At 38.9% G+C, this 15,310-nt stretch overlaps 81 non-coding genes across 81 annotated transcripts; all 81 read right to left on the bottom strand.

Annotated features, from left to right (window-relative positions):
* Positions 1–48: 48 nt before the first annotated feature.
* Trnas-uga (transfer RNA serine (anticodon UGA)) lies at positions 49–130 on the bottom strand. The gene has a single exon. It is a non-coding gene; the product is annotated as a tRNA-Ser (tRNA).
* Positions 131–193: 63 nt separating this feature from the next.
* Trnas-uga (transfer RNA serine (anticodon UGA)) lies at positions 194–275 on the bottom strand. Its single transcript has one exon. It is a non-coding gene; the product is annotated as a tRNA-Ser (tRNA).
* Positions 276–338: 63 nt separating this feature from the next.
* Trnas-uga (transfer RNA serine (anticodon UGA)) lies at positions 339–420 on the bottom strand. The gene has a single exon. It is a non-coding gene; the product is annotated as a tRNA-Ser (tRNA).
* Positions 421–491: 71 nt separating this feature from the next.
* On the bottom strand, positions 492–573 carry Trnas-uga (transfer RNA serine (anticodon UGA)). The gene has a single exon. It is a non-coding gene; the product is annotated as a tRNA-Ser (tRNA).
* Positions 574–644: 71 nt separating this feature from the next.
* Trnas-uga (transfer RNA serine (anticodon UGA)) lies at positions 645–726 on the bottom strand. The gene has a single exon. It is a non-coding gene; the product is annotated as a tRNA-Ser (tRNA).
* A 63-nt stretch (positions 727–789) lies between these two features.
* Trnas-aga (transfer RNA serine (anticodon AGA)) lies at positions 790–871 on the bottom strand. Its single transcript has one exon. It is a non-coding gene; the product is annotated as a tRNA-Ser (tRNA).
* A 209-nt stretch (positions 872–1,080) lies between these two features.
* Positions 1,081–1,162, bottom strand: Trnas-gga (transfer RNA serine (anticodon GGA)). Its single transcript has one exon. It is a non-coding gene; the product is annotated as a tRNA-Ser (tRNA).
* Positions 1,163–1,225: 63 nt separating this feature from the next.
* On the bottom strand, positions 1,226–1,307 carry Trnas-aga (transfer RNA serine (anticodon AGA)). Its single transcript has one exon. It is a non-coding gene; the product is annotated as a tRNA-Ser (tRNA).
* Positions 1,308–1,370: 63 nt separating this feature from the next.
* On the bottom strand, positions 1,371–1,452 carry Trnas-aga (transfer RNA serine (anticodon AGA)). Its single transcript has one exon. It is a non-coding gene; the product is annotated as a tRNA-Ser (tRNA).
* A 200-nt stretch (positions 1,453–1,652) lies between these two features.
* Positions 1,653–1,734, bottom strand: Trnas-uga (transfer RNA serine (anticodon UGA)). The gene has a single exon. It is a non-coding gene; the product is annotated as a tRNA-Ser (tRNA).
* A 206-nt stretch (positions 1,735–1,940) lies between these two features.
* Trnas-uga (transfer RNA serine (anticodon UGA)) lies at positions 1,941–2,022 on the bottom strand. The gene has a single exon. It is a non-coding gene; the product is annotated as a tRNA-Ser (tRNA).
* A 71-nt stretch (positions 2,023–2,093) lies between these two features.
* On the bottom strand, positions 2,094–2,175 carry Trnas-uga (transfer RNA serine (anticodon UGA)). Its single transcript has one exon. It is a non-coding gene; the product is annotated as a tRNA-Ser (tRNA).
* A 71-nt stretch (positions 2,176–2,246) lies between these two features.
* Trnas-uga (transfer RNA serine (anticodon UGA)) lies at positions 2,247–2,328 on the bottom strand. Its single transcript has one exon. It is a non-coding gene; the product is annotated as a tRNA-Ser (tRNA).
* A 72-nt stretch (positions 2,329–2,400) lies between these two features.
* On the bottom strand, positions 2,401–2,482 carry Trnas-uga (transfer RNA serine (anticodon UGA)). The gene has a single exon. It is a non-coding gene; the product is annotated as a tRNA-Ser (tRNA).
* Positions 2,483–2,545: 63 nt separating this feature from the next.
* Positions 2,546–2,627, bottom strand: Trnas-uga (transfer RNA serine (anticodon UGA)). Its single transcript has one exon. It is a non-coding gene; the product is annotated as a tRNA-Ser (tRNA).
* A 354-nt stretch (positions 2,628–2,981) lies between these two features.
* Positions 2,982–3,063, bottom strand: Trnas-gga (transfer RNA serine (anticodon GGA)). The gene has a single exon. It is a non-coding gene; the product is annotated as a tRNA-Ser (tRNA).
* A 63-nt stretch (positions 3,064–3,126) lies between these two features.
* Positions 3,127–3,208, bottom strand: Trnas-aga (transfer RNA serine (anticodon AGA)). Its single transcript has one exon. It is a non-coding gene; the product is annotated as a tRNA-Ser (tRNA).
* Positions 3,209–3,264: 56 nt separating this feature from the next.
* Positions 3,265–3,346, bottom strand: Trnas-uga (transfer RNA serine (anticodon UGA)). The gene has a single exon. It is a non-coding gene; the product is annotated as a tRNA-Ser (tRNA).
* Positions 3,347–3,409: 63 nt separating this feature from the next.
* Positions 3,410–3,491, bottom strand: Trnas-uga (transfer RNA serine (anticodon UGA)). Its single transcript has one exon. It is a non-coding gene; the product is annotated as a tRNA-Ser (tRNA).
* A 62-nt stretch (positions 3,492–3,553) lies between these two features.
* On the bottom strand, positions 3,554–3,635 carry Trnas-aga (transfer RNA serine (anticodon AGA)). The gene has a single exon. It is a non-coding gene; the product is annotated as a tRNA-Ser (tRNA).
* A 62-nt stretch (positions 3,636–3,697) lies between these two features.
* On the bottom strand, positions 3,698–3,779 carry Trnas-uga (transfer RNA serine (anticodon UGA)). The gene has a single exon. It is a non-coding gene; the product is annotated as a tRNA-Ser (tRNA).
* A 61-nt stretch (positions 3,780–3,840) lies between these two features.
* Positions 3,841–3,922, bottom strand: Trnas-uga (transfer RNA serine (anticodon UGA)). Its single transcript has one exon. It is a non-coding gene; the product is annotated as a tRNA-Ser (tRNA).
* Positions 3,923–3,985: 63 nt separating this feature from the next.
* Positions 3,986–4,067, bottom strand: Trnas-aga (transfer RNA serine (anticodon AGA)). Its single transcript has one exon. It is a non-coding gene; the product is annotated as a tRNA-Ser (tRNA).
* A 208-nt stretch (positions 4,068–4,275) lies between these two features.
* Trnas-gga (transfer RNA serine (anticodon GGA)) lies at positions 4,276–4,357 on the bottom strand. Its single transcript has one exon. It is a non-coding gene; the product is annotated as a tRNA-Ser (tRNA).
* A 63-nt stretch (positions 4,358–4,420) lies between these two features.
* On the bottom strand, positions 4,421–4,502 carry Trnas-aga (transfer RNA serine (anticodon AGA)). The gene has a single exon. It is a non-coding gene; the product is annotated as a tRNA-Ser (tRNA).
* Positions 4,503–4,558: 56 nt separating this feature from the next.
* On the bottom strand, positions 4,559–4,640 carry Trnas-uga (transfer RNA serine (anticodon UGA)). The gene has a single exon. It is a non-coding gene; the product is annotated as a tRNA-Ser (tRNA).
* A 63-nt stretch (positions 4,641–4,703) lies between these two features.
* Trnas-uga (transfer RNA serine (anticodon UGA)) lies at positions 4,704–4,785 on the bottom strand. The gene has a single exon. It is a non-coding gene; the product is annotated as a tRNA-Ser (tRNA).
* Positions 4,786–4,847: 62 nt separating this feature from the next.
* On the bottom strand, positions 4,848–4,929 carry Trnas-aga (transfer RNA serine (anticodon AGA)). The gene has a single exon. It is a non-coding gene; the product is annotated as a tRNA-Ser (tRNA).
* A 62-nt stretch (positions 4,930–4,991) lies between these two features.
* On the bottom strand, positions 4,992–5,073 carry Trnas-uga (transfer RNA serine (anticodon UGA)). Its single transcript has one exon. It is a non-coding gene; the product is annotated as a tRNA-Ser (tRNA).
* Positions 5,074–5,134: 61 nt separating this feature from the next.
* Trnas-uga (transfer RNA serine (anticodon UGA)) lies at positions 5,135–5,216 on the bottom strand. The gene has a single exon. It is a non-coding gene; the product is annotated as a tRNA-Ser (tRNA).
* Positions 5,217–5,722: 506 nt separating this feature from the next.
* Trnas-aga (transfer RNA serine (anticodon AGA)) lies at positions 5,723–5,804 on the bottom strand. Its single transcript has one exon. It is a non-coding gene; the product is annotated as a tRNA-Ser (tRNA).
* Positions 5,805–6,157: 353 nt separating this feature from the next.
* Trnas-uga (transfer RNA serine (anticodon UGA)) lies at positions 6,158–6,239 on the bottom strand. Its single transcript has one exon. It is a non-coding gene; the product is annotated as a tRNA-Ser (tRNA).
* Positions 6,240–6,455: 216 nt separating this feature from the next.
* Positions 6,456–6,537, bottom strand: Trnas-uga (transfer RNA serine (anticodon UGA)). The gene has a single exon. It is a non-coding gene; the product is annotated as a tRNA-Ser (tRNA).
* Positions 6,538–6,600: 63 nt separating this feature from the next.
* Positions 6,601–6,682, bottom strand: Trnas-uga (transfer RNA serine (anticodon UGA)). The gene has a single exon. It is a non-coding gene; the product is annotated as a tRNA-Ser (tRNA).
* A 207-nt stretch (positions 6,683–6,889) lies between these two features.
* On the bottom strand, positions 6,890–6,971 carry Trnas-aga (transfer RNA serine (anticodon AGA)). Its single transcript has one exon. It is a non-coding gene; the product is annotated as a tRNA-Ser (tRNA).
* A 208-nt stretch (positions 6,972–7,179) lies between these two features.
* Trnas-aga (transfer RNA serine (anticodon AGA)) lies at positions 7,180–7,261 on the bottom strand. The gene has a single exon. It is a non-coding gene; the product is annotated as a tRNA-Ser (tRNA).
* A 56-nt stretch (positions 7,262–7,317) lies between these two features.
* On the bottom strand, positions 7,318–7,399 carry Trnas-uga (transfer RNA serine (anticodon UGA)). Its single transcript has one exon. It is a non-coding gene; the product is annotated as a tRNA-Ser (tRNA).
* A 63-nt stretch (positions 7,400–7,462) lies between these two features.
* Positions 7,463–7,544, bottom strand: Trnas-aga (transfer RNA serine (anticodon AGA)). Its single transcript has one exon. It is a non-coding gene; the product is annotated as a tRNA-Ser (tRNA).
* Positions 7,545–7,607: 63 nt separating this feature from the next.
* On the bottom strand, positions 7,608–7,689 carry Trnas-uga (transfer RNA serine (anticodon UGA)). The gene has a single exon. It is a non-coding gene; the product is annotated as a tRNA-Ser (tRNA).
* A 216-nt stretch (positions 7,690–7,905) lies between these two features.
* Positions 7,906–7,987, bottom strand: Trnas-uga (transfer RNA serine (anticodon UGA)). Its single transcript has one exon. It is a non-coding gene; the product is annotated as a tRNA-Ser (tRNA).
* Positions 7,988–8,050: 63 nt separating this feature from the next.
* Trnas-aga (transfer RNA serine (anticodon AGA)) lies at positions 8,051–8,132 on the bottom strand. Its single transcript has one exon. It is a non-coding gene; the product is annotated as a tRNA-Ser (tRNA).
* A 62-nt stretch (positions 8,133–8,194) lies between these two features.
* Positions 8,195–8,276, bottom strand: Trnas-aga (transfer RNA serine (anticodon AGA)). Its single transcript has one exon. It is a non-coding gene; the product is annotated as a tRNA-Ser (tRNA).
* A 55-nt stretch (positions 8,277–8,331) lies between these two features.
* Positions 8,332–8,413, bottom strand: Trnas-uga (transfer RNA serine (anticodon UGA)). The gene has a single exon. It is a non-coding gene; the product is annotated as a tRNA-Ser (tRNA).
* Positions 8,414–8,474: 61 nt separating this feature from the next.
* On the bottom strand, positions 8,475–8,556 carry Trnas-uga (transfer RNA serine (anticodon UGA)). The gene has a single exon. It is a non-coding gene; the product is annotated as a tRNA-Ser (tRNA).
* A 217-nt stretch (positions 8,557–8,773) lies between these two features.
* On the bottom strand, positions 8,774–8,855 carry Trnas-aga (transfer RNA serine (anticodon AGA)). The gene has a single exon. It is a non-coding gene; the product is annotated as a tRNA-Ser (tRNA).
* Positions 8,856–8,926: 71 nt separating this feature from the next.
* Positions 8,927–9,008, bottom strand: Trnas-uga (transfer RNA serine (anticodon UGA)). The gene has a single exon. It is a non-coding gene; the product is annotated as a tRNA-Ser (tRNA).
* Positions 9,009–9,070: 62 nt separating this feature from the next.
* Positions 9,071–9,152, bottom strand: Trnas-uga (transfer RNA serine (anticodon UGA)). Its single transcript has one exon. It is a non-coding gene; the product is annotated as a tRNA-Ser (tRNA).
* A 63-nt stretch (positions 9,153–9,215) lies between these two features.
* On the bottom strand, positions 9,216–9,297 carry Trnas-gga (transfer RNA serine (anticodon GGA)). Its single transcript has one exon. It is a non-coding gene; the product is annotated as a tRNA-Ser (tRNA).
* Positions 9,298–9,498: 201 nt separating this feature from the next.
* Positions 9,499–9,580, bottom strand: Trnas-uga (transfer RNA serine (anticodon UGA)). Its single transcript has one exon. It is a non-coding gene; the product is annotated as a tRNA-Ser (tRNA).
* Positions 9,581–9,643: 63 nt separating this feature from the next.
* Trnas-uga (transfer RNA serine (anticodon UGA)) lies at positions 9,644–9,725 on the bottom strand. The gene has a single exon. It is a non-coding gene; the product is annotated as a tRNA-Ser (tRNA).
* A 62-nt stretch (positions 9,726–9,787) lies between these two features.
* Positions 9,788–9,869, bottom strand: Trnas-aga (transfer RNA serine (anticodon AGA)). The gene has a single exon. It is a non-coding gene; the product is annotated as a tRNA-Ser (tRNA).
* A 62-nt stretch (positions 9,870–9,931) lies between these two features.
* Positions 9,932–10,013, bottom strand: Trnas-uga (transfer RNA serine (anticodon UGA)). Its single transcript has one exon. It is a non-coding gene; the product is annotated as a tRNA-Ser (tRNA).
* A 71-nt stretch (positions 10,014–10,084) lies between these two features.
* Positions 10,085–10,166, bottom strand: Trnas-uga (transfer RNA serine (anticodon UGA)). Its single transcript has one exon. It is a non-coding gene; the product is annotated as a tRNA-Ser (tRNA).
* A 215-nt stretch (positions 10,167–10,381) lies between these two features.
* On the bottom strand, positions 10,382–10,463 carry Trnas-uga (transfer RNA serine (anticodon UGA)). Its single transcript has one exon. It is a non-coding gene; the product is annotated as a tRNA-Ser (tRNA).
* Positions 10,464–10,678: 215 nt separating this feature from the next.
* On the bottom strand, positions 10,679–10,760 carry Trnas-uga (transfer RNA serine (anticodon UGA)). Its single transcript has one exon. It is a non-coding gene; the product is annotated as a tRNA-Ser (tRNA).
* Positions 10,761–10,822: 62 nt separating this feature from the next.
* Positions 10,823–10,904, bottom strand: Trnas-uga (transfer RNA serine (anticodon UGA)). Its single transcript has one exon. It is a non-coding gene; the product is annotated as a tRNA-Ser (tRNA).
* Positions 10,905–11,257: 353 nt separating this feature from the next.
* Trnas-uga (transfer RNA serine (anticodon UGA)) lies at positions 11,258–11,339 on the bottom strand. Its single transcript has one exon. It is a non-coding gene; the product is annotated as a tRNA-Ser (tRNA).
* A 63-nt stretch (positions 11,340–11,402) lies between these two features.
* Trnas-uga (transfer RNA serine (anticodon UGA)) lies at positions 11,403–11,484 on the bottom strand. The gene has a single exon. It is a non-coding gene; the product is annotated as a tRNA-Ser (tRNA).
* Positions 11,485–11,547: 63 nt separating this feature from the next.
* On the bottom strand, positions 11,548–11,629 carry Trnas-uga (transfer RNA serine (anticodon UGA)). The gene has a single exon. It is a non-coding gene; the product is annotated as a tRNA-Ser (tRNA).
* Positions 11,630–11,692: 63 nt separating this feature from the next.
* On the bottom strand, positions 11,693–11,774 carry Trnas-aga (transfer RNA serine (anticodon AGA)). The gene has a single exon. It is a non-coding gene; the product is annotated as a tRNA-Ser (tRNA).
* A 63-nt stretch (positions 11,775–11,837) lies between these two features.
* On the bottom strand, positions 11,838–11,919 carry Trnas-uga (transfer RNA serine (anticodon UGA)). Its single transcript has one exon. It is a non-coding gene; the product is annotated as a tRNA-Ser (tRNA).
* A 63-nt stretch (positions 11,920–11,982) lies between these two features.
* On the bottom strand, positions 11,983–12,064 carry Trnas-gga (transfer RNA serine (anticodon GGA)). Its single transcript has one exon. It is a non-coding gene; the product is annotated as a tRNA-Ser (tRNA).
* A 72-nt stretch (positions 12,065–12,136) lies between these two features.
* On the bottom strand, positions 12,137–12,218 carry Trnas-aga (transfer RNA serine (anticodon AGA)). The gene has a single exon. It is a non-coding gene; the product is annotated as a tRNA-Ser (tRNA).
* Positions 12,219–12,289: 71 nt separating this feature from the next.
* Trnas-uga (transfer RNA serine (anticodon UGA)) lies at positions 12,290–12,371 on the bottom strand. Its single transcript has one exon. It is a non-coding gene; the product is annotated as a tRNA-Ser (tRNA).
* A 62-nt stretch (positions 12,372–12,433) lies between these two features.
* Positions 12,434–12,515, bottom strand: Trnas-uga (transfer RNA serine (anticodon UGA)). The gene has a single exon. It is a non-coding gene; the product is annotated as a tRNA-Ser (tRNA).
* Positions 12,516–12,578: 63 nt separating this feature from the next.
* Positions 12,579–12,660, bottom strand: Trnas-gga (transfer RNA serine (anticodon GGA)). Its single transcript has one exon. It is a non-coding gene; the product is annotated as a tRNA-Ser (tRNA).
* A 201-nt stretch (positions 12,661–12,861) lies between these two features.
* Trnas-uga (transfer RNA serine (anticodon UGA)) lies at positions 12,862–12,943 on the bottom strand. The gene has a single exon. It is a non-coding gene; the product is annotated as a tRNA-Ser (tRNA).
* A 63-nt stretch (positions 12,944–13,006) lies between these two features.
* Trnas-uga (transfer RNA serine (anticodon UGA)) lies at positions 13,007–13,088 on the bottom strand. Its single transcript has one exon. It is a non-coding gene; the product is annotated as a tRNA-Ser (tRNA).
* A 62-nt stretch (positions 13,089–13,150) lies between these two features.
* On the bottom strand, positions 13,151–13,232 carry Trnas-aga (transfer RNA serine (anticodon AGA)). The gene has a single exon. It is a non-coding gene; the product is annotated as a tRNA-Ser (tRNA).
* Positions 13,233–13,447: 215 nt separating this feature from the next.
* Positions 13,448–13,529, bottom strand: Trnas-uga (transfer RNA serine (anticodon UGA)). Its single transcript has one exon. It is a non-coding gene; the product is annotated as a tRNA-Ser (tRNA).
* Positions 13,530–13,591: 62 nt separating this feature from the next.
* On the bottom strand, positions 13,592–13,673 carry Trnas-uga (transfer RNA serine (anticodon UGA)). The gene has a single exon. It is a non-coding gene; the product is annotated as a tRNA-Ser (tRNA).
* A 61-nt stretch (positions 13,674–13,734) lies between these two features.
* Positions 13,735–13,816, bottom strand: Trnas-uga (transfer RNA serine (anticodon UGA)). Its single transcript has one exon. It is a non-coding gene; the product is annotated as a tRNA-Ser (tRNA).
* A 216-nt stretch (positions 13,817–14,032) lies between these two features.
* On the bottom strand, positions 14,033–14,114 carry Trnas-uga (transfer RNA serine (anticodon UGA)). The gene has a single exon. It is a non-coding gene; the product is annotated as a tRNA-Ser (tRNA).
* A 63-nt stretch (positions 14,115–14,177) lies between these two features.
* On the bottom strand, positions 14,178–14,259 carry Trnas-uga (transfer RNA serine (anticodon UGA)). The gene has a single exon. It is a non-coding gene; the product is annotated as a tRNA-Ser (tRNA).
* Positions 14,260–14,322: 63 nt separating this feature from the next.
* Trnas-aga (transfer RNA serine (anticodon AGA)) lies at positions 14,323–14,404 on the bottom strand. The gene has a single exon. It is a non-coding gene; the product is annotated as a tRNA-Ser (tRNA).
* A 63-nt stretch (positions 14,405–14,467) lies between these two features.
* Trnas-uga (transfer RNA serine (anticodon UGA)) lies at positions 14,468–14,549 on the bottom strand. The gene has a single exon. It is a non-coding gene; the product is annotated as a tRNA-Ser (tRNA).
* Positions 14,550–14,612: 63 nt separating this feature from the next.
* Trnas-aga (transfer RNA serine (anticodon AGA)) lies at positions 14,613–14,694 on the bottom strand. The gene has a single exon. It is a non-coding gene; the product is annotated as a tRNA-Ser (tRNA).
* Positions 14,695–14,750: 56 nt separating this feature from the next.
* Positions 14,751–14,832, bottom strand: Trnas-uga (transfer RNA serine (anticodon UGA)). The gene has a single exon. It is a non-coding gene; the product is annotated as a tRNA-Ser (tRNA).
* A 61-nt stretch (positions 14,833–14,893) lies between these two features.
* Trnas-uga (transfer RNA serine (anticodon UGA)) lies at positions 14,894–14,975 on the bottom strand. The gene has a single exon. It is a non-coding gene; the product is annotated as a tRNA-Ser (tRNA).
* A 63-nt stretch (positions 14,976–15,038) lies between these two features.
* Positions 15,039–15,120, bottom strand: Trnas-aga (transfer RNA serine (anticodon AGA)). Its single transcript has one exon. It is a non-coding gene; the product is annotated as a tRNA-Ser (tRNA).
* A 62-nt stretch (positions 15,121–15,182) lies between these two features.
* Trnas-aga (transfer RNA serine (anticodon AGA)) lies at positions 15,183–15,264 on the bottom strand. The gene has a single exon. It is a non-coding gene; the product is annotated as a tRNA-Ser (tRNA).
* Positions 15,265–15,310: the final 46 nt, after the last annotated feature.

Here is a 15,310-nt window from a genome sequence, read left to right as displayed (position 1 = left end):
AAATTGTCAAACTGTATTTTTGTCATTTTAAGAATTAAAATAAATATTCGTTGTCGGCAGGATTCGAACCTACGCGGGCAGAGCCCAACAGATTTCAAGTCTGTCGCCTTAACCACTCGGCCACGACAACTTATGTCAATAAGAAAAAAAAACAAATTGTATTTTTGTCACTTTAAGAATTAAAATAAATATTCGTTGTCGGCAGGATTCGAACCTGCGCGGGCAGAGCCCAACAGATTTCAAGTCTGTCGCCTTAACCACTCGGCCACGAAAACTTTTGTCAAACAGAAACAAAAACAAATTGTATTTTTGCCACTTTAAGAATTAAAATAAATATTCGTTGTCGGCAGGATTCGAACCTACGCGGGCAGAGCCCAACAGATTTCAAGTCTGTCGCCTTAACCACTCGGCCACGACAACTTATGTCAAAAAGAAACAAAAACAAATTGTCAAACCGTATTTTTGTCATTTTAAGAATTAAAATAAATATTCGTTGTCGGCAGGATTCGAACCTACGCGGGCAGAGCCCAACAGATTTCAAGTCTGTCGCCTTAACCACTCGGCCACGACAACTTATGTCAATAAGAAAAAAAAACAAATTGTCAAACTGTATTTTTGTCATTTTAAGAATTAAAATAAATATTCGTTGTCGGCAGGATTCGAACCTACGCGGGCAGAGCCCAACAGATTTCAAGTCTGTCGCCTTAACCACTCGGCCACGACAACTTATGTCAATAAGAAAAAAAAACAAATTGTATTTTTGTCACTTTAAGAATTAAAATAAATATTCGTTGTCGGCAGGATTCGAACCTACGCGGGCAGAGCCCAACAGATTTCTAGTATGTCGCCTTAACCACTCGGCCACGACAACTTATTTCAAAATGAAATAAAAAAAAAATTGTATTTTTGCCACTTTAAAAATTATAATAAATATTCGTTGTCGGCAGGATTCGAACCTACGCGGGCAGAGCCCAACAGATTTCAAGTCTGTACCCTTAACCACTCGGCAACGACAACTTGTGTCAAAACGAAACAAAAACAAATTGTATTTTTGTCACTTTAAGAATTAAAATAAATATTCGTTGTAGGCAGGATTCGAACCTACGCGGGCAGAGCCCAACAGATTTCCAGTCTGTCGCTTTAACCACTCGGCCACGACAACTTATGTCAATTAGAAACAAAAACAAATTGTATTTTTGTCACTTTAAGAATTAAAATAAATATTCGTTGTCGGCAGGATTCGAACCTACGCGGGCAGAGCCCAACAGATTTCTAGTATGTCGCCTTAACCACTCGGCCACGACAACTTTTGTCAAAAAGAAACAAAAACAAATTGTATTTTTTCCACATTAAGAATTAAAATAAATATTCGTTGTCGGCAGGATTCGAACCTACGCGGGCAGAGCCCAACAGATTTCTAGTATGTCGCCTTAACCACTCGGCCACGACAACTTATTTCAAAATGAAACAAAAAAAATTGTATTTTTGCCACTTTAAGAATTAAAATAAATATTCGTTGTCCGCAGGATTCGAACCTACGCGGGCAGAGCCCAACAGATTTCTAGTCTGTCGCCCTAACCACTCGGCCACGACAACTATAAAGAAACAAAAAAAAATGTATTTTTCCCACTTTAAGAATTAAAATAAATATTCGTTGTCGGCAGGATTCGAACCTACGCGGGCAGAGCCCAACAGATTTCAAGTCTGTCGCCTTAACCACTCGGCCACGACAACTTATGTGAAAATGGAACAAAATCAATTTGTATTTTTGTCACTTTAAAAATAAAAATCAAATCGTTGTCGGCAGGATTCGAACCTACGCGGGCAGAGCCCAAAAGATTTCAAGTCTGTCGCCTTAACCACTCGGCCACGACAAATTTTGTCAAAAAGAAACAAAAACAAATTGTATTTTTGTCACTCTAAGAATTAAAATAAATATTAGTTGTCGGCAGGATTCGAACCTACGCGGGCAGACCGCAACAGATTTCAAGTCTGTCGCCTTAACCACTCGGCCACGACAACTTATGTCAAAAAGAAACAAAAACAAATTGTCAAACTGTATTTTTGTCATTTTAAGAATTAAAATAAATATTCGTTGTCGGCAGGATTCGAACCTACGCGGGCAGAGCCCAACAGATTTCAAGTCTGTCGCCTTAACCACTCGGCCACGACAACTTATGTCAAAAAGAAACAAAAACAAATTGTCAAACCGTATTTTTGTCATTTTAAGAATTAAAATAAATATTCGTTGTCGGCAGGATTCGAACCTACGCGGGCAGAGCCCAACAGATTTCAAGTCTGTCGCCTTAACCACTCGGCCACGACAACTTATGTCAATAAGAAAAAAAAAACAAATTGTCAAACTGTATTTTTGTCATTTTAAGAATTAAAATAAATATTCGTTGTCGGCAGGATTCGAACCTACGCGGGCAGAGCCCAACAGATTTCAAGTCTGTCGCCTTAACCACTCGGCCACGACAACTTATGTCAATAAGAAAAAAAAACAAATTGTATTTTTGTCACTTTAAGAATTAAAATAAATATTCGTTGTCGGCAGGATTCGAACCTGCGCGGGCAGAGCCCAACAGATTTCAAGTCTGTCGCCTTAACCACTCGGCCACGAAAACTTTTGTCAAACAGAAACAAAAACAAATTGTATTTTTGCCACTTTAAGAATTAAAATAAATATTCGTTGTCGACAGGATTCGAACCTACGCGGGCAGAGCCCAACAGATTTCTAGTATGTCGCCTTAACCACTCGGCCACGACAACTTATTTCAAAATGAAATAAAAAAAAAATTGTATTTTTGCCACTTTAAAAATTATAATAAATATTCGTTGTCGGCAGGATTCGAACCTACGCGGGCAGAGCCCAACAGATTTCAAGTCTGTACCCTTAACCACTCGGCAACGACAACTTTTGTCAAAACGAAACAAAAACAAATTGTATTTTTGTCACTTTAAGAATTAAAATAAATATTCGTTGTAGGCAGGATTCGAACCTACGCGGGCAGAGCCCAACAGATTTCCAGTCTGTCGCTTTAACCACTCGGCCACGACAACTTATGTCAATTAGAAACAAAAACAAATTGTATTTTTGTCACTTTAAGAATTAAAATAAATATTCGTTGTCGGCAGGATTCGAACCTACGCGGGCAGAGCCCAACAGATTTCTAGTATGTCGCCTTAACCACTCGGCCACGACAACTATAAAGAAACAAAAAAAAATGTATTTTTGCCACTTTAAGAATTAAAATAAATATTCGTTGTCGGCAGGATTCGAACCTACGCGGGCAGAGCCCAACAGATTTCAAGTCTGTCGCCTTAACCACTCGGCCACGACAACTTATTTCAATGAGAAAAAAAAACAAATTGTATTTTTGTCACTTTAAGAATTAAAATAAATATTCGTTGTCGGCAGGATTCGAACCTACGCGGGCAGAGCCCAACAGATTTCAAGTCTGTCGCCTTAACCACTCGGCCACGACAAGTTATTTCAAAATGAAACAAAAAAAATTGTATTTTTGCCACTTTAAGAATTAAAATAAATATTCGTTGTCGGCAGGATTCGAACCTACGCGGGCAGAGCCCAACAGATTTCTAGTCTGTCGCCTTAACCACTCGGCCACGACAACTTATGTCATAAAGAAACAAAAAAAAATGTATTTTTGCCACTTTAAGTATTATAATAAATATTCGTTGTCGGCAGGATTCGAACCTACGCGGGCAGAGCCCAACAGATTTCAAGTCTGTCGCCTTAACCACTCGGCCACGACAACTTATGTGAAAATGAAACAAAAACAATTTGTATTTTTGTCACTTTAAAAATAAAAATAAAATCGTTGTCGGCAGGATTCGAACCTACGCGGGCAGAGCCCAACAGATTTCAAGTCTGTCGACTTAACCACTCGGCCACGACAACTTTTGTCAAAAAGAAACAAAAACAGAATGTATTTTTGTCACTTTAAGAATTAAAGTAAATATTCGTTGTCGGCAGGATTCGAACCTACGCGGGCAGAGCCCAACAGATTTCTAGTATGTCGCCTTAACCACTCGGCCACGACAACTTATTTCAAAATGAAACAAAAAAAAATTGTATTTTTGCCACTTTAAGAATTAAAATAAATATTCGTTGTCGGCAGGATTCGAACCTACGCGGGCAGAGCCCAACAGATTTCAAGTCTGTACCCTTAACCACTCGGCAACGACAACTTTTGTCAAAACGAAACAAAAACAAATTGTATTTTTGTCACTTTAAGAATTAAAATAAATATTCGTTGTAGGCAGGATTCGAACCTACGCGGGCAGAGCCCAACAGATTTCCAGTCTGTCGCTTTAACCACTCGGCCACGACAACTTATGTCAATTAGAAACAAAAACAAATTGTATTTTTGTCACTTTAAGAATTAAAATAAATATTCGTTGTCGGCAGGATTCGAACCTACGCGGGCAGAGCCCAACAGATTTCTAGTATGTCGCCTTAACCACTCGGCCACGACAACTATAAAGAAACAAAAAAAAATGTATTTTTGCCACTTTAAGAATTAAAATAAATATTCGTTGTCGGCAGGATTCGAACCTACGCGGGCAGAGCCCAACAGATTTCAAGTCTGTCGCCTTAACCACTCGGCCACGACAACTTATTTCAATGAGAAAAAAAAACAAATTGTATTTTTGTCACTTTAAGAATTAAAATAAATATTCGTTGTCGGCAGGATTCGAACCTACGCGGGCAGAGCCCAACAGATTTCAAGTCTGTCGCCTTAACCACTCGGCCACGACAAGTTATTTCAAAATGAAACAAAAAAAATTGTATTTTTGCCACTTTAAGAATTAAAATAAATATTCGTTGTCGGCAGGATTCGAACCTACGCGGGCAGAGCCCAACAGATTTCTAGTCTGTCGCCTTAACCACTCGGCCACGACAACTTATGTCATAAAGAAACAAAAAAAAATGTATTTTTGCCACTTTAAGAATTATAATAAATATTCGTTGTCGGCAGGATTCGAACCTACGCGGGCAGAGCCCAACAGATTTCAAGTCTGTCGCCTTAACCACTCGGCCACGACAACTTATGTGAAAATGAAACAAAAACAATTTGTATTTTTGTCACTTTAAAAATAAAAATAAATTCGTTGTCGGCAGGATTCGAACCTACGCGGGCAGAGCCCAACAGATTTCAAGTCTGTCGACTTAACCACTCGGCCACGACAACTTTTGTCAAAAAGAAACAAAAACAAATTGTATTTTTGTCACTTTAAGAATTAAAATAAATATTCGTTGTCGACAGGATTCGAACCTACGCGGGCAGAGCGCAATAGATGTCAAGTCTGTCGCCTTAACCACTCGGCCACGACAACTTATGTCAAAAAGAAACGAAAACAAATTGTCAAACTGTATTTTTGTCATTTTAAGAATTAAAATAAATATTCGTTGTCGGCAGGATTCGAACCTACGCGGGCAGAGCTCAACAGATTTCAAGTATGTCGCCTTAACCACTCGGCCACGACAACTTATGTCAATAAGAAAAAAAAACAAATTGTATTTTTGTCACTCTAAGAATTAAAATAAATATTCGTTGTCCGCAGGATTCGAACCTACACGGCCAGAGCCGAACAGATTTCTAGTCTGTCGCCTTAACCACTCGGCCACGACAACTTATGTCAAAAAGCAACAAAAACAATTTGTATTTTTGCCACTTTAAGAATTAAAATAAATATTCGTTGTCGGCAGGATTCGAACCTACGCGGGCAGAGCCCAACAGATTTCTAGTCTGTCGCCTTAACGACTCGGCCACGACAACTTATGTCAAAAAGAAACAAAAACAAATTGTATTTTTGCCACTTTAAGAATTAAAATAAATATTCGTTGTCGGCAGGATTCGAACCTACGCGGGCAGAGCCCAACAGATTTCAAGTGTGTCGCCTAAACCACTCGGCCACGACAACTTATGTCAAAAAGAAACAAAAACAAATTGTATTTTTGCCACTTTAAGAATTAAAATAAATATTCGTTGTCGGCAGGATTCGAACCTACGCGGGCAGAGCCGAACAGATTTCTAGTCTGTCGCCTTAACCACTCGGACACGACAACTTATGTCAATAGGAAACAAAAACAAATTGTATTTTTGCCACTTTAAGAATTAAAATAAATTTTCGTTGTCGGCAGGATTCGAACCTACGCGGGCAGAGCCCAACAGATTTCAAGTCTGTCGCCTTAACCACTCGGCCACGACAACTTATGTCAATAGGAAACAAAAACAAATTGTATTTTTGTCACTTTAAGAATTAAAATAAATATTCGTTGTCGGCAGGATTCGAACCTACGCGGGCAGAGCTCAACAGATTTCTAGTATGTCGCCTTAACCACTCGGCCACGACAACTTATGTCAAAAAGAAACGAAAACAAATTGTCAAACTGTATTTTTGTCATTTTAAGAATTAAAATAAATATTCGTTGTCGGCAGGATTCGAACCTACGCGGGCAGAGCCCAACAGATTTCAAGTCTGTCGCCTTAACCACTCGGCCACGACAACTTATATCAATAGGAAACAAAAACAAATTGTATTTTTGTCACTTTAAGAATTAAAATAAATATTCGTTGTCGGCAGGATTCGAACCTACGCGGGCAGAGCCCAACAGATTTCAAGTCTGTCGCCTTAACCACTCGGCCACGACAACTTTTGTCAAAAAGAAATAAAAACAAATTGTATTTTTGCCACTTTAAGAATTAAAATAAATATTCGTTGTCGGCAGGATTTGAACCTACGCGGGCAGAGCACAACAGATTTCTACTTTGTCGCCTTAACCACTCGGCCACGACAACTTATTTCAAAATGAAACAAAAAAAATTGTATTTTTGCCACTTTAAGAATTAAAATAAATATTCGTTGTCGGCAGGATTCGAACCTACGCGGGCAGAGCCCAACAGATTTCTAGTATGTCGCCTTAACCACTCGGCCACGACAACTTTTGTCAAAAAGAAATAAAAACAAATTGTATTTTTGCCACTTTAAGAATTAAAATAAATATTCGTTGTCGGCAGGATTCGAACCTACGCGGGCAGAGCACAACAGATTTCTAGTATGTCGCCTTAACCACTCGGCCACGACAACTTATTTCAAAATGAAACAAAAAAAAATTGTATTTTTGCCACTTTAAGAATTAAAATAAATATTCGTTGTCGGCAGGATTCGAACCTACGCGGGCAGAGCCCAACAGATTTCTAGTCTGTCGCCCTAACCACTCGGCCACGACAACTATAAAGAAACAAAAAAAAATGTATTTTTGTCACTTTAAGAATTAAAATAAATATTCGTTGTCGGCAGGATTCGAACCTACGCGGGCAGAGCCCAACAGATTTCAAGTCTGTCCCCTTAACCACTCGGCCACGACAACTTATCTCAAAAAGAAACAAAAACAAATTGTATTTTTGTCACTTTAAGAATTAAAATAAATATTCGTTGTCGGCAGGATTCGAACCTACGCGGGCAGAGCCCAACAGATTTCTAGTCTGTCGCCTTAACCACTCGGCCACGACAACTTATATCAATAAGAAACAAAAACAAATTGTATTTTTGTCACTTTAAGAATTAAAATAAATTTTCGTTGTCGGCAGGATTCGAACCTACGCGGGTAGAGGCCTACAGATTTCAAGTCTGTCGCCTTAACCACTCGGCCACGACAACTTATGTCAATAGGAAACAAAAACAAATTGTATTTTTGTCACTTTAAGAATTAAAATAAATATTCGTTGTCGGCAGGATTCGAACCTACGCGGGCAGAGCCCAACAGATTTCTAGTATGTCGCCTTAACCACTCGGCCACGACACCTTATTTCAAAAAGAAACGAAAACAAATTGTCAAACTGTATTTTTGTCATTTTAAGAATTAAAATAAATATTCGTTGTCGGCAGGATTCGAACCTACGCGGGCAGAGCCCAACAGATTTCAAGTCTGTCGCCTTAACCACTCGGCCACGACAACTTTTGTCAAAAAGAAACAAAAACAAATTGTATTTTTGCCACTTTAAGAATTAAAATAAATATTCGTTGTCGGCAGGATTCGAACCTACGCGGGCAGAGCCCAACAGATTTCTAGTATGTCGCCTTAACCACTCGGCCACGACAACTTATTTCAAAATGAAACAAAAAAAATTGTATTTTTGCCACTTTAAGAATTAAAATAAATATTTGTTGTCGGCAGGATTCGAACCTACGCGGGCAGAGCCCAACAGATTTCTAGTCTGTCGCCCTAACCACTCGGCCACGACAACTATAAAGAAACAAAAAAAATGTATTTTTCCCACTTTAAGAATTAAAATAAATATTCGTTGTCGGCAGGATTCGAACCTACGCGGGCAGAGCCCAACAGATTTCAAGTCTGTCGCCTTAACCACTCGGCCACGACAACTTATGTGAAAATGAAACAAAAACAATTTGTAATTTTGTCACTTTAAAAATAAAAATCAAATCGTTGTCGGCAGGATTCGAACCTACGCGGGCAGAGCCCAAAAGATTTCAAGTCTGTCGCCTTAACCACTCGGCCACGACAACTTTTGTCAAAAAGAAACAAAAACAAATTGTATTTTTGTCACTCTAAGAATTAAAATAAATATTCGTTGTCGGCAGGATTCGAACTTACGCGGGCAGAGCGCAACAGATTTCAAGTCTGTCGCCTTAACCACTCGGCCACGACAACTTATGTCAATAAGAAAAAAAAAACAAATTGTCAAACTGTATTTTTGTCATTTTAAGAATTAAAATAAATATTCGTTGTCGGCAGGATTCGAACCTACGCGGGCAGAGCCCAACAGATTTCTAGTATGTCGCCTTAACCACTCGGCCACGACAACTTATTTCAAAATGAAACAAAAACAAATTGTCAAACCGCATTTTTGTCATTTTAAGAATTAAAATAAATATTCGTTGTCGGCAGGATTCGAACCTACGCGGGCAGAGCCCAACAGATTTCAAGTCTGTCGCCTTAACCACTCGGCCACGACAACTTATGTCAATAAGAAAAAAAACAAATTGTATTTTTGTCACTTTAAGAATTAAAATAAATATTCGTTGTCGGCAGGATTCGAACCTGCGCGGGCAGAGCCCAACAGATTTCAAGTCTGTCGCCTTAACCACTCGGCCACGAAAACTTTTGTCAAACAGAAACAAAAACAAATTGTATTTTTGTCACTTTAAGAATTAAAATAAATATTCGTTGTAGGCAGGATTCGAACCTGCGCGGGCAGAGCCCAACAGATTTCCAGTCTGTCGCCTTAACCACTCGGCCACGACAACTTATGTCAATAAGAAACAAAAACAAATTGTATTTTTGTCACTTTAAGAATTAAAATAAATATTCGTTGTCGGCAGGATTCGAACCTACGCGGACAGAGCCCAACAGATTTCTAGTATGTCGCCTTAACCACTCGGCCACGACAACTATAAAGAAACAAAAAAAAATGTATTTTTGCCACTTTAAGAATTAAAATAAATATTCGTTGTCGGCAGGATTCGAACCTACGCGGGCAGAGCCCAACAGATTTCAAGTCTGTCGCCTTAACCACTCGGCCACGACAACTTATGTCAATGAGAAAAAAAAACAAATTGTATTTTTGTCACTTTAAGAATTAAAATAAATATTCGTTGTCGGCAGGATTCGAACCTACGCGGGCAGAGCCCAACAGATTTCAAGTCTGTCGCCTTAACCACTCGGCCACGACAACTTATTTCAAAATGAAACAAAAAAAATTGTATTTTTGCCACTTTAAGAATTAAAATAAATATTCGTTGTCGGCAGGATTCGAACCTACGCGGGCAGAGCCCAACAGATTTCTAGTCTGTCGCCTTAACCACTCGGCCACGACAACTTATGTCATAAAGAAACCAAAAAAAATGTATTTTTGCCACTTTAAGAATTATAATAAATATTCGTTGTCGGCTGGATTCGAACCTACGCGGGCAGAGCCCAACAGATTTCAAGTCTGTCGCCTTAACCACTCGGCCACGACAACTTATTTCAAAAAGAAACGAAAACAAATTTTCAAACTGTATTTTTGTCATTTTAAGAATTAAAATAAATATTCGTTGTCGGCAGGATTCGAACCTACGCGGGCAGAGCCCAACAGATTTCAAGTCTGTCGCCTTAACCACTCGGCCACGACAACTTTTGTCAAAAAGAAACGAAAACAAATTTTCAAACTGTATTTTTGTCACTTTAAGAATTAAAATAAATATTCGTTGTCGGCTGGATTCGAACCTACGCGGGCAGAGCCCAACAGATTTCAAGTCTGTCGCCTTAACCACTCAGCCACGACAACTTATTTCAAAATGAAACCAAAAAAATTGTATTTTTGCCACTTTAAGAATTAAAATAAATATTCGTTGTCGGCAGGATTCGAACCTACGCGGGCAGAGCCCAACAGATTTCAAGTCTGTCGCCTTAACCACTCGGCCACGACAACTTTTGTCAAAAAGAAACGAAAACAAATTTTCAAACTGTATTTTTGTCACTTTAAGAATTAAAATAAATATTCGCTGTAGGCAGGATTCGAACCTACGCGGGCGGAGCCCAACAGATTTCAAGTCTGTCGCCTTAACCACTCGGCCACGACAACTTATTTCAAAATGAAACCAAAAAAATTGTATTTTTGCCACTTTAAGAATTAAAATAAATATTCGTTGTCGGCAGGATTCGAACCTACGCGGGCAGAGCCCAACAGATTTCAAGTCTGTCGCCTTAACCACTCGGCCACGACAACTTATGTAAAAAATGAAACAAAAACAATTTGTATTTTTGTCACTTTAAAAATAAAAATCAAATCGTTGTCGGCAGGATTCGAACCTACGCGGGCAGAGCCCAACAGATTTCAAGTCTGTCGCCTTAACCACTCGGCCACGACAACTTTTGTCAAAAAGAAACAAAAACAAATTGTATTTTTGTCACTTTAAGAATTAAAATAAATATTCGTTGTCGGCAGGATTCGAACCTACGCAGGCAGAGCGCAACATATTTCAAGTCTGTCGCCTTAACCACTCGGCCACGACAACTTATTTCAAAAAGAAACAAAAACAAATTGTATTTTTGTCACTTTAAGAATTAAAATAAATATTCGTTGTCGGCAGGATTCGAACCTACGCAGGCAGAGCGCAACATATTTCAAGTCTGTCGCCTTAACCACTCGGCCACGACAACTTTTGTCAAAAAGAAACAAAAACAAATTGTATTTTTGTCACTTTAAGAATTAAAATAAATATTCGTTGTCGGCAGGATTCGAACCTACGCGGGCAGAGCCCAACAGATTTCAAGTCTGTCGCCTTAACCACTCGGCCACGACAACTTTTGTCAAAAAGAAACAAAAACAAATTGTATTTTTGTCACTTTAAGAATTAAAATAAATATTCGTTGTCGGCAGGATTCGAACCTACGCGGGCAGAGCCCAAAAGATTTCAAGTCTGTCGCCTTAACCACTCGGCCACGACAACTTATGTCAATAAGAAAAAAAAACAAATTGTATTTTTATCACTCTAAGAATTAAAATAAATATTCGTTGTCGGCATGATTCGAACCTACGCGGGCAGAGCCCAACAGATTTCAAGTCTGTCGCCTTAACCACTCGGCCACGACAACTTATCTCAAAAAGAAACAAAAACAAATTGTATTTTTGTCACTTTAAGAATTAAAATAAATATTCGTTGTCGGCAGGATTCGAACCTACGCGGGCAGAGCCCAACAGATTTCTAGTCTGTCGCCTTAACCACTCGGCCACGACAACTTATATCAATAAGAAACAAAAACAAATTGTATTTTTGTCACTTTAAGAATTAAAATAAATTTTCGTTGTCGGCAGGATTCGAACCTACGCGGGCAGAGGCCTACAGATTTCAAGTCGGTCGCCTTAACCACTCGGCCACGACAACTTATGTCAATAGGAAACAAAAACAAATTGTATTTTTGTCACTTTAAGAATTAAAATAAATATTCGTTGTAGGCAGGATTCGAACCTACGCGGGCAGAGCCCAACAGATTTCCAGTCTGTCGCCTTAACCACTCGGCCACGACAACTTATGTCAATAAGAAACAAAAAACAAATTTTCAAACTGTATTTTTGTCATTTTAAGAATTAAAATAAATATTCGTTGTCGGCAGGATTCGAACCTACGCGGGCAGAGCCCAACAGATTTCTAGTATGTCGCCTTAACCACTCGGCCACGACAACTTATTTCAAAATGAAACAAAAACAAATTGTCAAACCGCATTTTTGTCATTTTAAGAATTAAAATAAATATTCGTTGTCGGCAGGATTCGAACCTACGCGGGCAGAGCCCAACAGATTTCAAGTCTGTCGCCTTAACCACTCGGCCACGACAACTTATGTCAATAAGAAAAAAAACAAATTGTATTTTTGTCACTTTAAGAATTAAAATAAATATTCGTTGTCGGCAGGATTCGAACCTGCGCGGGCAGAGCCCAACAGATTTCAAGTCTGTCGCCTTAACCACTCGGCCACGAAAACTTTTATCAAACAGAAACAAAAACAAATTGCATTTTTGTCACTTTAAGAATTAAAATAATTATTCGTTGTAGGCAGGATTCGAGCCTACGCGGGCAGAGCCCAACAGATTTCCAGTCTGTCGCCTTAACCACTCGGCCACGACAACTTATGTCAATAAGAAACAAAAACAAATTGTATTTTTGTCACTTTAAGAATTAAAATAAATATTCGTTGTCGGCAGGATTCGAACCTACGCGGACAGAGCCCAACAGATTTCTAGTATGTCGCCTTAACCACTCGGCCACGACAACTATAAAGAAACAAAAAAAAATGTATTTTTGCCACTTTAAGAATTAAGATAAATATTCGTTGTCGGCAGGATTCGAACCTACGCGGGCAGAGCCCAACAGATTTCAAGTCTGTCGCCTTAACCACTCGGCCACGACAACTTATGTCAATGAGAAAAAAAAACAAATTGTATTTTTGTCACTTTAAGAATTAAAATAAATATTCGTTGTCGGCAGGATTCGAACCTACGCGGGCAGAGCCCAACAGATTTCAAGTCTGTCGCCTTAACCACTCGGCCACGACAACTTATTTCAAAATGAAACAAAAAAAATTGTATTTTTGCCACTTTAAGAATTAAAATAAATATTCGTTGTCGGCAGGATTCGAACCTACGCGGGCAGAGCCCAACAGATTTCTAGTCTGTCGCCTTAACCACTCGGCCACGACAACTTATGTCATAAAGAAACCAAAAAAAATGTATTTTTGCCACTTTAAGAATTATAATAAATATTCGTTGTAGGCTGGATTCGAACCTACGCGGGCAGAGCCCAATAGATTTCAAGTCTGTCGCCTTAACCACTCGGCCACGACAACTTATTTCAAAAAGAAACGAAAACAAATTGTCAAACTGTATTTTTGTCATTTTAAGAATTAAAATAAATATTCGTTGTAGGCAGGATTCGAACCTACGCGGGCGGAGCCCAACAGATTTCAAGTCTGTCGCCTTAACCACTCGGCCACGACAACTTATTTCAAAATGAAACCAAAAAAATTGTATTTTTGCCACTTTAAGAATTAAAATAAATATTCGTTGTCGGCAGGATTCGAACCTACGCGGGCAGAGCCCAACAGATTTCAAGTCTGTCGCCTTAACCACTCGGCCACGACAACTTATGTGAAAATGAAACAAAAACAATTTGTATTTTTGTCACTTTAAAAATAAAAATCAAATCGTTGTCGGCAGGATTCGAACCTACGCGGGCAGAGCCCAACAGATTTCAAGTCTGTCGCCTTAACCACTCGGCCACGACAACTTTTGTCAAAAAGAAACAAAAACAAATTGTATTTTTGTCACTTTAAGAATTAAAATAAATATTCGTTGTCGGCAGGATTCGAACCTACGCAGGCAGAGCGCAACATATTTCAAGTCTGTCGCCTTAACCACTCGGCCACGACAACTTATGTCAAAAAGAAACGAAAACAAATTGTCAAACTGTATTTTTGTCATTTTAAGAATTAAAATAAATATTCGTTGTCGGCAGGATTCGAACCTACGCGGGCAGAGCCCAAAAGATTTCAAGTCTGTCGCCTTAACCACTCGGCCACGACAACTTATGTCAATAAGAAAAAAAAACAAATTGTATTTTTGTCACTCTAAGAATTAAAACAAATATTCGTTGTCGGCATGATTCGAACCTACGCGGGCAGAGCCCAACAGATTTCAAGTCTGTCGCCTTAACCACTCGGCCACGACAACTTATCTCAAAAAGAAACAAAAACAAATTGTATTTTTGTCACTTTAAGAATTAAAATAAATATTCGTTGTCGGCAGGATTCGAACCTACGCGGGCAGAGCCCAACAGATTTCTAGTCTGTCGCCTTAACCACTCGGCCACGACAACTTATATCAATAAGAAACAAAAACAAATTGTATTTTTGTCACTTTAAGAATTAAAATAAATTTTCGTTGTCGGCAGGATTCGAACCTACGCGGGCAGAGGCCTACAGATTTCAAGTCTGTCGCCTTAACCACTCGGCCACGACAACTTATGTCAATAGGAAACAAAAACAAATTGTATTTTTGCCACTTTAAGAATTAAAATAAATATTTGTTGTCGGCAGGATTCGAACCTACGCGGGCAGAGCCCAACAGATTTCTAGTCTGTCGCCCTAACCACTCGGCCACGACAACTATAAAGAAACAAAAAAAAATGTATTTTTCCCACTTTAAGAATTAAAATAAATATTCGTTGTCGGCAGGATTCGAACCTACGCGGGCAGAGCCCAACAGATTTCAAGTCTGTCGCCTTAACCACTCGGCCACGACAACTTATGTGAAAATGAAACAAAAACAATTTGTATTTTTGTCACTTTAAAAATAAAAATCAAATCGTTGTCGGCAGGATTCGAACCTACGCGGGCAGAGCCCAAAAGATTTCAAGTCTGTCGCCTTAACCACTCGGCCACGACAACTTATGTCAATAGGAAACAAAAACAAATTGTATTTTTGTCACTTTAAGAATTAAAATAAATATTCGTTGTCGGCAGGATTCGAACCTACGCGGGCAGAGCCCAACAGATTTCTAGTATGTCGCCTTAACCACTCGGCCACGACAACTTATTTCAAAATGAAACAAAAAAAATTGTATTTTTGCCACTTTAAGAATTAAAATAAATATTTGTTGTCGGCAGGATTCGAACCTACGCGGGCAGAGCCCAACAGATTTCTAGTCTGTCGCCCTAACCACTCGGCCACGACAACTATAAAGAAACAAAAAAAAATGTATTTTTCCCACTTTAAGAATTAA

Source organism: Ascidiella aspersa, chromosome 2 (assembly GCF_963924565.1).
Source record: "Ascidiella aspersa chromosome 2, kaAscAspe10.2, whole genome shotgun sequence".
Classification (NCBI taxonomy): Eukaryota; Metazoa; Chordata; class Ascidiacea; order Phlebobranchia; family Ascidiidae; genus Ascidiella; species Ascidiella aspersa.
This window is presented reverse-complemented; position numbering and strand designations above follow the sequence as displayed.